The 13,178-nt window shown below is 37.8% G+C and overlaps 1 pseudogene; it reads right to left on the bottom strand.

Annotated features, from left to right (window-relative positions):
- Positions 1–13,178, bottom strand: part of LOC111403167 — a 52,770-nt pseudogene that overhangs the window by 36,025 nt on the left and 3,567 nt on the right.

The following is a 13,178-nucleotide window of genomic DNA, read 5'->3' on the forward strand; positions in this document are numbered from 1 at the left end:
TATTTCACATATCGATGATCAAGAAGTATATGCATGATCTTGATCACGTGGTCAATTATCAATCCCTAGATGTACGTAAAGATTTATCTTATGAGGAATTATCGATTAGAATACTGGATCGAAGGGTACATAAATTACGTAACAAGGAGATTCAACTGGTCAAGGTGCAATGGAATAATCATGGAGTCGAAGAAGCTACTTTGGAAGAAGAAGAAGAAGTTAAAGATAAATATCCGACACTCTTTGCCAATCCATAAGGTAAATTTCGAGGACAAAATTTTGTTCAAGGTTTAAGGGATGTAGAAGCCCGAGAAATAAAATGAAATTAGGCTATTATGTTGTGATGATCTAGCACCACGAGCCTATCTCATTCAAGAAACGAGTTGTGGAAGCTCAAACCATTTAAGATTTTGAAAGCCCAAGCCATAAATTAATTAAAAGCCCAACAATTTAAGAGACTAAGTTTAAGAAAATTTGATTACAAAGATTTAATGAATAATTGGATTACCCCAATGGTCATCTACATGATATTTCATATAGACAACTCATGTTCGAATCACCATGTAGATGTTTTTATAAAAAAAATTTATGAATTTTTTTTAGGCTTAAAAACTCTTCGAATTCTTAGTTAAAGATCCAATTTAACAAATTTTATAATAATACAACTCCCCCCATTTAGTTTTTCATTAAAAAGAAAGGTTACAAGAAGTAGAAAGTCACTTTTTCACTACATCCTTCCTTAAATCCGAATTTCATCTTATTTTCTCTCAAAAAAATATATATTATGTCAATTTAAGTTAAAAGAATAACAAGTGTGAAAAGAAGAAAGACTTTCTACACATCTGTTCTTTGATATCCAATAAAATCCAAGGTAGGTAGATGTGCAAGTGTTATTTCGTTTTCAAATTTGATTTTTCGTTAAAAGTTGAATGAAAAGGCATCTTCGGGTAAGGTGCTTCGGCACTACTATAGTTTGAATGATCATTCTCCAACTCTACGTGTTATGATAATGCTATAGATATTGGATTTTGCCAGAAATCTATCTACGTGCAATGGTATGAATCTATGGTTCAAATTTTCTAATTTGATTACGAAATGCACTGATAATATCTATTGAGTTTCGAACTCATGGGCTAAATCTCTTCTTATAGGTTGATTTTTTTCTTTTGTTGGGGGGCAGATGATGGTGGTTGAAGATGCAATGCGACATGAAAAAGCCGATGAATTAACAACTTTAAATTGATTATGAAATATTTGTGTTTCCTATTAATTGCTTTTCTATGAACATCGTATATGAAACTATTTCTACGAACATTTCTTATGAATAGGTTATGTTTAAAAATATATGTATGTGATCTAGAATTTACTTACGAAACACCGCCTTAAAAAAAATGTCAACTAGTTAATATTACTGTTTTCTTATAAATTTCAGATTTAAAAAATTCATAACTAATTTGTTACTTCAAATTTTTGAACAAAGCTAATGGTGTTTGATAGCCTCATAAGTTAGCTACTGAATAAACTTAGAATCATGTCAATCCGATGTCAGTAAAATTTTATATGTCGCTTTAAGTAAACATAGTTTTGATATTTTCTGAAAATTCCAGTTTCTCATTCGTAACTCAATCGTTACTTGGGATTTTGGACAAAACCAGTGGGATTTAATAGCCTCGTGGATTAGCTACTGAATAAACTCAAAATTATGTCAATCCAATATCTATGGAATTTTATATGCCACCTTAAGTATGCTGCGCTGGGTTACTTCCCAAATCGAGTTGATGCGAGGTTTTGAAAAATATTTTGACATTTCATATGTCGCCGACGAAAGTTGAAGTTTGGATATGTTATATTATGAGAAGTTCCCTACTTTCTCTTAAAGTTTCGTGAAGTTTCGACCTAAATTACTATGTAAACAAGTTTACTTTAAAACTTACTGCTTAAAAATGGGAAGTCTAACAACAACATTTATTTTTAAATTCTTGCCTAGAATTTCATGCAACAAAAATGTATTTATGTATGGATGTCACCTGAAGACATTAGGAATTAGTTTCTTTTGTATTGAATTATGTTGTCATTTATTGTTCTTTAAAAAAAATATATTCTTAAATTAAATCTTTATAATTTTCTCTAAAAGTTTAGCTATTTTTTTAAGTTTACGGCTAAAAGTACAATTAATTTAGCGACGTTCTGATCCTTGCGGGTCGGGGCGTTACACCACAAGTCAAGAAAATTATAAAATTTAGGCTCTTGAGAAGGAACAAATTAACAAAATGGCACCAGGAGACTATTTGAGGCATAAAGGGATTGCCTGAAGCCACCACTTGTTTTTCCCTTAAGAGGATTCATTTCGTACTTGAGGTGCGGTACATAATCTTCGTGCACAGTTACTTCAATGGCATTTTCAGTCTTCAAGTTGACTAATTTTGCAAAATAATTATCCTGTAGTTCTATTTTAGTGGAGTGACCATGACTATTGAAAGAACTTCAAAAGAGTACGTGTATCTCCGCCATAAAAGTATGGTCTTCATTGAGCAACATATAATATGCCTCCGTATACATTTTTATTTTGCTTCTTCCTGACTTTCTGGGACTTCTCGACTCTCTGCAATCACTGAGGCTTACACAACTAGACCTATCCAAAATTTTCACAACCTTATTTTATTCCTCAGGAAGAAACAGTCTATCACTTGATAGTAAAATAGCAGCACAATACTAGAGCGAAAACGTAGAGAGGACCAACATAAAAACATGAATAACAGAGCTCATAAAACATATATAATATAACAAAATACTCTCTCCCAAATTTCATGTTCGCTAAATTGTCACGAAAACATTTTTATTAAAAAGAAAATCCAAAATAAGGAATAGTTAAGCAAACCAGAACTTGTAAATATAACTTACCCCTGAACTTGGTCGAAGCTACAGCAGTAAGAAGCACCTTCAACACTTGAAGAGTAGTGCTGCATTTCAGTTTCTTAGGAGTTACATCCAGTAAATAGCAAACAAAAAACAAGAAGTATCAACATCCAATGTCAGGTATAAAATATACCTATCAGGTGATGTTTCATTCACACAACTGCAGATCATGTTGAGAACATTGGTGAACAGTGCGCATTTTTACCACCATCTAGACCAGGATCACCGGGTTCAAGGTGATTGTATTCAATGAGTTTCTGTTTTGTAAAATATAAGCAGATTAGGATAAGATACATAATGTTTTAGTTCTGTGCAATACAAGTTCCTAGGTGCTTTAAAAGAGCGTATAGCCTGGTACAAGCACTTATGATATCTTTAAAACATTCAAACTCTGTGTAGTATGTAATTTTCTATTCTTGAGCATGAAGTATTGATGAGTGTATTTCACTCGTACTTTAGATACCACATAAACTAGATATTTAGCTGATTCATATAAGTTTTAGAGCGTTTTAATATGCATTTTAATTTTGTGATATAGGTTGATGAGATTGAAGGAACTAAACAAAAGTTGGCAAAATTGAAGAAAATGGCTAAGTTGTAAGAGGTCCAAAGTTCGGAAACTAAAGTACAAATACTCAAAAGTTGTGTCGAACCTCACGATGAAGATTCAAGAGTGCTTGGAATCAATTGGATAAAGAAAGACGTTAAAGGAATAAAATATAATCAAAGTATGATTACACATCAATTTTCAACCGAAAAAAGTTAAGCACCGATTTCAGTCTCATATTGAGACTCATTTTTGACATAACAAACGATTGAATTTAAAATGATATCTGAAGCAAAGTTGTAACTCTTTGAGTTAGCTTTCCATCATATCTTGAGTCACCTCAATCAGATATCAGAATAAAAAGTTATGATAAAAATACTGGAAGAAGCGCAAAGTTGCAAACTACCTTTTCACCCGAATCAGGCGCCACAGTGCCCAAGTTACTGAAATTCACAGCAAATGCAGCGTCGAGGCGCCATATGTGCAGCAACTAGGGTTTTCAAATCTTTAAACTATTTTTCAGGCCTAATTTTTCTCCAACCCTTTCCAAGGCTCCATAACACTATAATACAAGATCAAAAACCTAATTTTGGGAGACAATTCAACCTTATAATTAAGACAATTTTAAAGGGGAAATTCAAGAGGGCAAGGAAGCAAAACACCAAGAGATCAAGAACAAAGAAAGACAATAGAAGAAATTGAAGATCTATAATCGAGCTTTTTCTATTATCTTCCCTATGTCTTCTTATATGAATTTTAGTATTTCCAAAGATTATATCATGAACTAAATTCATTATCTAGGAATTGATTGTAGTCAAAACTTGATATTACGATTTGATTTCATCATAGTTATTTTTATTTGATTTTTCACTTATATTTGATTGTGTCATAAAATTAATGCTTTCAATTAATCGACCACTAATTAAATGAATAGATGTTAGTCAATTTTGACACTCGAGAGATGGGAAATTTAGGCATGATCATAGGATTGACACAATGTAGATTTTATAAGTTTCGAGAGAAAGTATAAGATATATGAAGTTTACTCCATAAAAGAATTATGAACTTGATAAATTCTTGACTTTGATTTGGAATAGAGATATTGGGATCGAAATCTACGATTAATTTCTAACCGGCACTCGAGAGAGGAGAGAAATACTTTAGGATTCTTGCTTTTAAACATGTAAAATTGATTAGAACATGTGGACTTAATTGAATCGTAATTGATAGTTATGTGAAATCATTCCCTAGGCCTTTCCATCTTGATTAAATTCATATAGTTTGCATCCACTGAATTCGCACTAAATTCATCACGTTAATGTATTTGAAATCGTTGGCTTCAATTTTCATTCATCTAGATAAAATAAATGTTATATAATTATAGTACTTAATATAAAATTAAATTACAATCCATGTGAGTTCTATATCTTAACTCTTTTACTATATTATAAAACTTGACACCGTACACTTGCCGTATAAATTACATTATAGAAAACGCGTGGCAAATATGCTATTTCTAGCTTAATGGATTTGAGAAGCAAAGTCAATTTGCCCTCCCCATTCCGTTACATAGGTAAAATTCCATTGAACACACATGGAGGTGCAATTATACGCGCAAGGAATACAAAGTAAAAAGAAAGAACTGTATGAGTTAAAAAAATATCAACTTTTTGATGCCAAATGTTTAAAAGAACAGAAAAATGTCTTCGGCAAATAAATAATTTTTAAAGCTGAATGTCAGTAACCAAAACAAGCACCTACATGAAGGCAATCCAATGCAAGCCCCATGACTTTAATGTTCTTGGTCTCAAATGCAATTCAAAGAGGATTCAGGACAAACTCTGCATGACCTCCTCCTGAAGTATGCCCTGCACTTGCTAAGGCCGTCGTGATAGATCCACTACTGTCTGCAGGCCTGCTAGCAAATTCCAACTCCTCAGAAACAGTTGGAACAGTGTTTGCTTGATCTGATTCCGTCTCCGATTTTTCAGCTCCAGCAGCAGTTACGGTAAATTACTGAAAGAAGTGTGTTCCAAAAATTGAAACTACCAAAGACAAAGGAAAAGTACCGGAATGCTGCAAACAAATAGAGTCGCACAATAGAGATCAAAACTAACACTTCTTGCATTATCATGGCCATCCACCGTTTATATCATGAAACAGTGAATATGTGACTGAAAATAATCAGATACATGTGCATCCATAGAAATTGGAATTCGGTTTGAAAAATTGGCCGAAGGGCAAGGAATGGCTGGAACAGAGATTTGGCACGATATAAGGTTAAAAAAATATTACATATACAGTACGCACCTTCTCACTTCAACTGAGGATGCTGCTTGGCTGGATTCACCAAGATTAGATTGCTGACCGGCGTCCTTTGCACTGTGGAGTGGTAGGGAGCACACATAAACACTATGTCCATTAAATCCAGTAATGACAATTGGATAAATAGGATGCAAACACAGAATTTACTTAAAAGAAAACAGATAAGCAAAGCACAGATGACAACAAATGTTCCCATGTATGTCACTTTGTACCCCCCAAATCTCCAGGTCTCCCTCCAAAAGAATATAGTTGTGGAAATAAAATACACAAGACCTATACCTGTCAGCATCAATAGAAATAATAATCAGATATATGTATATATATATTCAAAATTTCATATACATGAAAACAGCTGCTGGCTCAAATCCAACTTTGAGAAAGCATTCCTGGTAAGAGAACAAAACAAAAAAGGTTCACGAGTGACCAACTGCTCCCTTCCTTTCCTATATGTATGTTCACCCACCCAATTGTTTGCGATTCCTTGTAGATCATGGAACCTGCATATCTCTAAGTCCCGTCTCGCTACGGTCCTGCCCCTTAGTTATCGTTCCCTTTTTAACACTCAATCCTGTTGGTAACTCTCAAATTTTATTGCCTCTTCTCAACACCCTTCATCCTTGGTAGTGTTGACACATAAAAATTCAGCCCAAATCGAACAGCCCAAGGAGTAAAGCCCAATTGAAGGATCCCCAAATCAGATAGCCCAAAGAACGAAGCCCAATCAAACAAATCAAGATGAAGGCCCAAATAGGGAGGCCCAAGAACGCGGTAACGCCATCGCCCAAGTTTGCAAGTCGCCCAGAATTTGAGCGAATGGAGTGTCATACAGTCGCCCAAAGCTGTTACTCTATTCTCGCCCAAACCTTCAGGTCGCCCAAGGTCTTAACAAACATAAAGCGTCGTGGTTATCAAGAAGTGCAGTCATCAAAGCAGTTATTAAAGCAGCCCTATCACGTTCCACGATTCAAGGAATTCAATCGAAAGCGGTTGAACGATGAAGAGTAATGGCAGCAGTTAAAAAAGGCAGTTTTCATGACAAGTTAGCCATTACGAAGAAAGTGGGCAGTTATAGGACGATCAAGTAGTTTTTAGGGCGGTTGATCACAAAGAGATCGTCCATGAAGTATAAAAGGAAGAAAGGACATAGAAGCAAAGGACCGAATCAAAAACTCTCGAACAGAGAACATGTAATTTTCATTTCCTTAGCTTAGACTTAAACACTATTCTTTCAGTAACTCGTGTGCTTGCGCCCCTTGGAGGCACATTGTTTTTAATTTCCAATTGTAAAGTCATCGCCAATAAAAGAACACCCCTTTTTGGGACTTTGTCTCAAGAGGTTTGTCCCTTACACAATCGTCTGATCCTTTTTAATTGTTAGCGACTAACCCGCGCAAAATAATTTGGCACGCCCAGTGGGACACTGGTGTTAGGTGTTGAAAGTACAAAAGGTGAAACAATATGCCTCGGAGATCCAATAAGGAAGCAGCAAGTCAGGGAGGAATCCAGTCTGTGATCGAGCGATATGAGGAGCAGCATGCCTCTCCACGAACAGATGGACAGAATCAGAGCAGTAACAGTCATTACGAACTAATGACGGAGTTGAGTCCTCGAACCATGTGTGCATTACTTGGAGAACTCATGCAAGACGTCGTTGAACAGTTAAATCTTCGAAGTATTCATAATATGGAACGATTTACGCAAAATGGGAATGTACACTATGACAACATGGCCAAACAACTAAAGACGTTGAACAAAACAATGAATAAGTTAGTAGGCCAAATATATCAACCGGCTATACCTCTTATAAATCACTTTCAAACTAGGACAATTGTGGGACATAATCCCTCGGTCCTAAATCAGAATCAAGGGGTAGAATCGCTTTCTGGTCCCTCTACTTCAAACCAAGGGGGTACTACAGTGCCAAATCAAAACAATGGTAGTGGTATGCCTAACTTGGGGGGTAATCCAAACGTGAGAGATAATGTCCTAAACAATGGACAGAATATTCCACGTGTTAATGAGGGAATAAATGTTCAGGCTAATGGTAATGACCCTAATCATGGTAATTTTGTTGCTAATCAAGGACCAAACATCAGGCCTCATGCAAATCAACCGGTTAACCAACCTGTAGAAATTCCATATGACCCCAACGTAATGTTGAGGAACCAGATTATGGAAATCGTACAGGATTGGATGGCTTTTGGGGTGCGTCCAGTCATTAGGCCGACGTACACAAAGCCATATCCTGATTGGGTAGACCAAGCATATCCATGGCCTAGAAGGTACAAAGTGCCAAAATTCTCATTGTTTACCGGTTTAGGAGAGGTGTCTACTCTAGAACACATAGGGCGATTCACATTGCAAAGTGGTGATGTAACCGATTACCATAAAATGAGGCTTTTCCCTAGTTCGTTAACAGGAGTAGCTTTCTCCTGGTTCATCAACTTGCCAGCAAACTCTGTTCAAACATGACAACAATTAGAACAGTTGTTTCACGCTCAGTTTTATAAAACTGAGTCTGAAGTCACTTTGGCTTATTTGGCGAATCTACGTCAAATGTCAAACGAATGGACAGAAAGTTTTCTCCAAAGGTTCAAGACAGCAAGAAGCAAGTGTTTTGTACCTCTGCCCGAAAAATAATTTGTCAAAATCGCTCAAGGCTGCTTGAGCTTTGATTTAAAAAAGAAGTTCCAGGACAAGAAATTTCCTGACCTTTTCCAGTTGAGTGCGAATGTGATTAGGTATAAGCGACTGATAAGAGAGGAAGAACAAATGAAAAATTCTTGTAAGGGGACTTATTACAAAGACCCAAATTTTGACGTTCATACCATCGACGACGAGTCATACGATCAGGCCGAAATGTGTTTGGCCGAATTGGTCAAGGGAGATACATATACTTGTCTTATAATGGCCAAGCCTAGACTATCGGGCAAAGATGAGCCCATAAAAGATGGAAACATAAAGGCTAGAACGTTCTCGTTCGACGTAATCAAAGCTGACCTTATATTTGATAAATTATATAGGGATAAGCAGATAAAATTGAGCGATAAGCACAAATTGCCAAACCCTGAACAAATCAAGAGTAAAAGATATTGTAAGTGGCATAATGCATGGTCACATTTGACTAACAATTGCTTGGTTTTCCGTCATGTATTGTAGGATGCCATTGAATCAGGATGAATTACGTTCGATGATAAGAAAAAGATGGCAGTGGACGAAAATCCTTTCCCACAGCCACTTGGAGTAAACATGGTAACATCTGGATTCAAAAACAAGTTGCCAAAATTCAAGTTAGTCGTAGATGATGGAGAAGAGGATCCTAGACCACACCCCAGCGTCTTTGAACGAATCAAGGGGAAAGAACCAAAAAAGGACGAGGACGTCCTGTGTGCAAGGTGTAAAAGAGAAGTGAATGGAAATACGGAGAAACCAGGGACATGACAGCATCATCATCGCCCCACCTTCTTCCCAAACATTCAGCCTAGTAGAGGGCGAGGTACATCATTCTATAGAGGACCGCCTTTTGAGAGACGGTTCAGGCCAGCAGATAATGGAAGAACATTCAGGCCGCAACCTCGCCGGCCAAATGTATGGCATTCATTCCAGTACAATGCAGGAAGGGCAATACCCTTGGATGAGATGACTAGGACCCAACAAAGGTGTTTCCAACGAAACTACGGACGGATGATGAGACAGCAACAGGGAATGCCACATCCTAAAGCGCCTAAACTACTCAAGGTAGCCAATCAAAATGTCCTCAAAAATTGTGAAGAGACCGGTACAGATGAATCAATGAAGGAACTGCCAGAAACTTCTTCTGGGAGATCAAGGTTTGAGCGAGACAGAAGGGACGAAGAAGATCCAGATCAGCCCCTCACTATCTTGGATGAGATGACTAGGACCCAACAAAGGTGTTTCCAACGAAACTACGGACGGATGATGAGACAGCAACAGGGAATGCCACATCCTAAAGCGCCTAAACTACTCAAGGTAGCCAATCAAAATGTCCTCAAAAATTGTGAAGAGACCGGTACAGATGAATCAATGAAGGAACTGCCAGAAACTTCTTCTGGGAGATCAAGGTTTGAGCGAGACAGAAGGGACGAAGAAGATCCAGATCAGCCCCTCACTATTCAATTCGGTACGTTGCCTCCTGTAGTGGCCAATAATTACCTACTGGCCAATGAATTCAAGAATAAAGAAAAAGAAGAAAAGAGGAAAGACAACGAAAAAGAGGCTTGCGTGCTGGTATGTGAAGAAGGCCAGACTTCTAGAGAGGCCTACAACGATGAAGAGGACGACGGGATGACAGACATTGAAGAAGAAATTGACCTAGAAACAGAAAGAAGAAAAAGAGGAGTATTGCGCAATACTCTGTTAAAGCAACTACATCGAGAGGGAGTTCGCGAAGTAGACTTGTTGGGGGAACCATCTGGGCGCCCTTTCGATTTCTACGTACTGTACGGGACACCCAAAAGGAAGAAGAGAGTGCCTCGCTCTGAAAAGTATGGGTCACCTCCAAGAATAATGCCCCCTCCCACAGGTTGGGTAACTGATGAGGAAGCATTAGAAAGAAGTAGGAAGGAAGTTCAAGAGACAGAGGATCAGCGTGATATACTGCACGTCGACTTATCACGGGGGGATAATTCGGCAGAAAATAAGCAGGAAGTAGAAATAGAGGCTGCCGAAAAGGTTATTTTTAAATGGCCAGCCATGAAATTGACTAAACACTTGAGGCCATTATACGTTAAAGCTCTAGTTAACAGCGTCCCAGTGGCAAAAGTGCTTGTCAACAATGGAGCAGCTATAAACACCATTCCATCTAGGATGATGAAGAAGTTCACAAAGACAGAGGGTGACATGATTCCTACAGAAGTCATCCTCACTAGCTTCAATGGAGGAGCAATTTCAGCTAAGGGAGTTATGCCATTGGACATAACTATAGGGACAACTACTAGGACCACTATTTTCTTTGTAACAGACGGTCCTACTAGTTACAACGTGCTACTAGGAAGAGATTGGATACACGAAAGTCGTTGTATACCCTCATCGCTCCATCAATGCCTGATCTTTTGGAATGACAAAGGCGAAGCCGAGGTGGTACAGGCCGATCATAGGCTTTTTGTCACAGAAGCAAACTCGGTGGAAAAGTTCATGTACGAAGGAAACTATGGACCTGTCAGGGTAGTACAAGACGGGGAAGAAACTCAGGTTGTCGCGCAAAGCGAAGAACCATTCTCAGTGGACGCACTCACTGAAATGTTCAAACAGATGAGGCCAAATATAGTGGCCCTGGAAGAGCCAGTAATTGGCAAAAGAATAATTAAAGAGTCTTGAATGGACTTTAAGTTACAAAAGCAAATGGCCGACATTCAGGCCTTCAAAGCCAGACTGGTGGCTTTCAATAAGGAATGCAATGATAAGGCGAAGGAAGAGACAGCCCTAAAAGCGCTGAAAGATAAGTTGGTAGTATTCGAGTTAGAGCAAAGCATTGGCCGAGAAGTCAACAAGGTGGACTGTTTAGAAGAGGAAGTACTTACAAGGAAACTGGACGAAGAAGTAATACGGATCGCCAAACCTGGATACGCTCAAGCACATGACCCTCTGATCAAAGTAAATATTGGCAATGAAGGAGAAGATCGCCCAACGTTCATCAGCCAAATGCTCGGCCAAGAGGTTAGTAACAAATTAATCGCTTTGCTAAAAGAGTACAAAGATTGTTTTGCTTGGGAACATGAACAAATGCCTGGTTTAGATAGAGACTTGGTGGAACATAGGTTACCAACTAAGCCTAACTTTAAATCTCATAGGCAGCCTCCTAGATGTTTTGCTCCCAATGTACTCCCTGAAATCAAGAAAGAGATAGAGCGATTATTGAAAGCAGGTTTTATTAGAACAGCCAGATATGTCGAATGGTTGTCCAATATCGTGCCAGTACTAAAAAAGAATGGTAAACTAAGGGTGTGTATAGACTTTAGAAATTTAAACATAGCTACACCCAAAGATGAGTATCCAATGCCCACGGTGGATTCTTTAGTAGATTCAACTGCCAGACATGTCATGTTTCTTTCATGGATGGGTATTCAGGGTACAATCAAATTTATATAGCTGAAGAAGACATACACAAAACTGCCTTTAGATGCCCTGGGTCTCTAGGATGTTTTGAATGGGTGGTTATGCCCTTCGGCCTAAAAAATGCAGGGGCAACTTATCAAAGGGCAATGAATTTAATCTTTCATGATATGATAAGCAAGTTTGTTGAGATGTATGTAGATGACATAGTAGTCAAGTCCATTAAAGAAGAGGACCATTTCGAACAGTTAAGATGTTCGTTTGAACGAATGAAGCAATATAAGCTAAAGTTGAATCCCTTGAAGTGTGCATTTGGTGTTAATGCAGGGAATTTTCTTGGTTTCTTAGTACACACGAGAGTGATTGAACTTGATAAAAATAAAGCGAAGGCTATTTTAGAAGCCAAACCACCTAGCAACAAAAAGGAGTTGCAAGGGTTTCTAGGCCAAGTAAATTTTTTAAGACGCTTTATTTCTAACTGTGCAGGGCGAACTAAAGTCTTTTCGCCGCTATTAAAGCTGAAAAATCAGGACGAATTTGTCTGGAAAGAAGAACATCAAAAGGCTTTTAAAAGCCTGAAGACATATCTATCAAGTCCACCAGTGTTAGTGTCACCAATCCAAGGACGGCCAATGAAAGTGTATGTATCGGCTGAAAAAGAATCAATAGCTGGAATGGTCGCACAGGAAGATCAATTTGGTGAAGAAATGGCAATTTACTACTTAAGTAGATGGTTAACGAAATGTGAATGTAATTACTCTGCTATCGAAAAATTATGTCTTGCATTGTATTTCACATGTACAAAATTAAGGGCTTATTTACGGCCCGTAACCGTTTATTTAATTTCTAAAGTAAATTTAGTCAAGTATATGTTCTCGCGCCCTATTTTACACCAAAGGGTAGGCCTTTGGACACTAACTTTATCAGAATTCGAAATACAATATATACCTCAAAAGGCAGTCAAAAATCAGGCTTTGGCTAACTTTCTAGCCGATCATCCATGCCTTGACATGCCTGAAGAAATCGAACTAGAAATCAATTCGTTCGAGTTAAAACCTTGGGTGTTGTATTTCGATGGGTCAATAACCTCTAAAGGTGCAGGGGTAGGAGTAGCATTGATTAATCCTTTAGGGATCTATTACAAGTTCGCATTCACTTTAGACAGAATGTGCACCAACAATCAGGCCGAATATGAAGCCTTAATTGTAGGCCTAGAACTAATGGTAGATATGGGAATAAGAAATGTGATCGTTAGGGGCGATTCTCAATTGGTGATCCATCAATTGATCGGTGATTTTAAATGCCAAAGTGATTCCAT

This window comes from Olea europaea, chromosome 1, assembly GCF_002742605.1.
Source record: "Olea europaea var. sylvestris chromosome 1, O_europaea_v1, whole genome shotgun sequence".
Classification (NCBI taxonomy): domain Eukaryota; kingdom Viridiplantae; phylum Streptophyta; class Magnoliopsida; order Lamiales; family Oleaceae; genus Olea; species Olea europaea.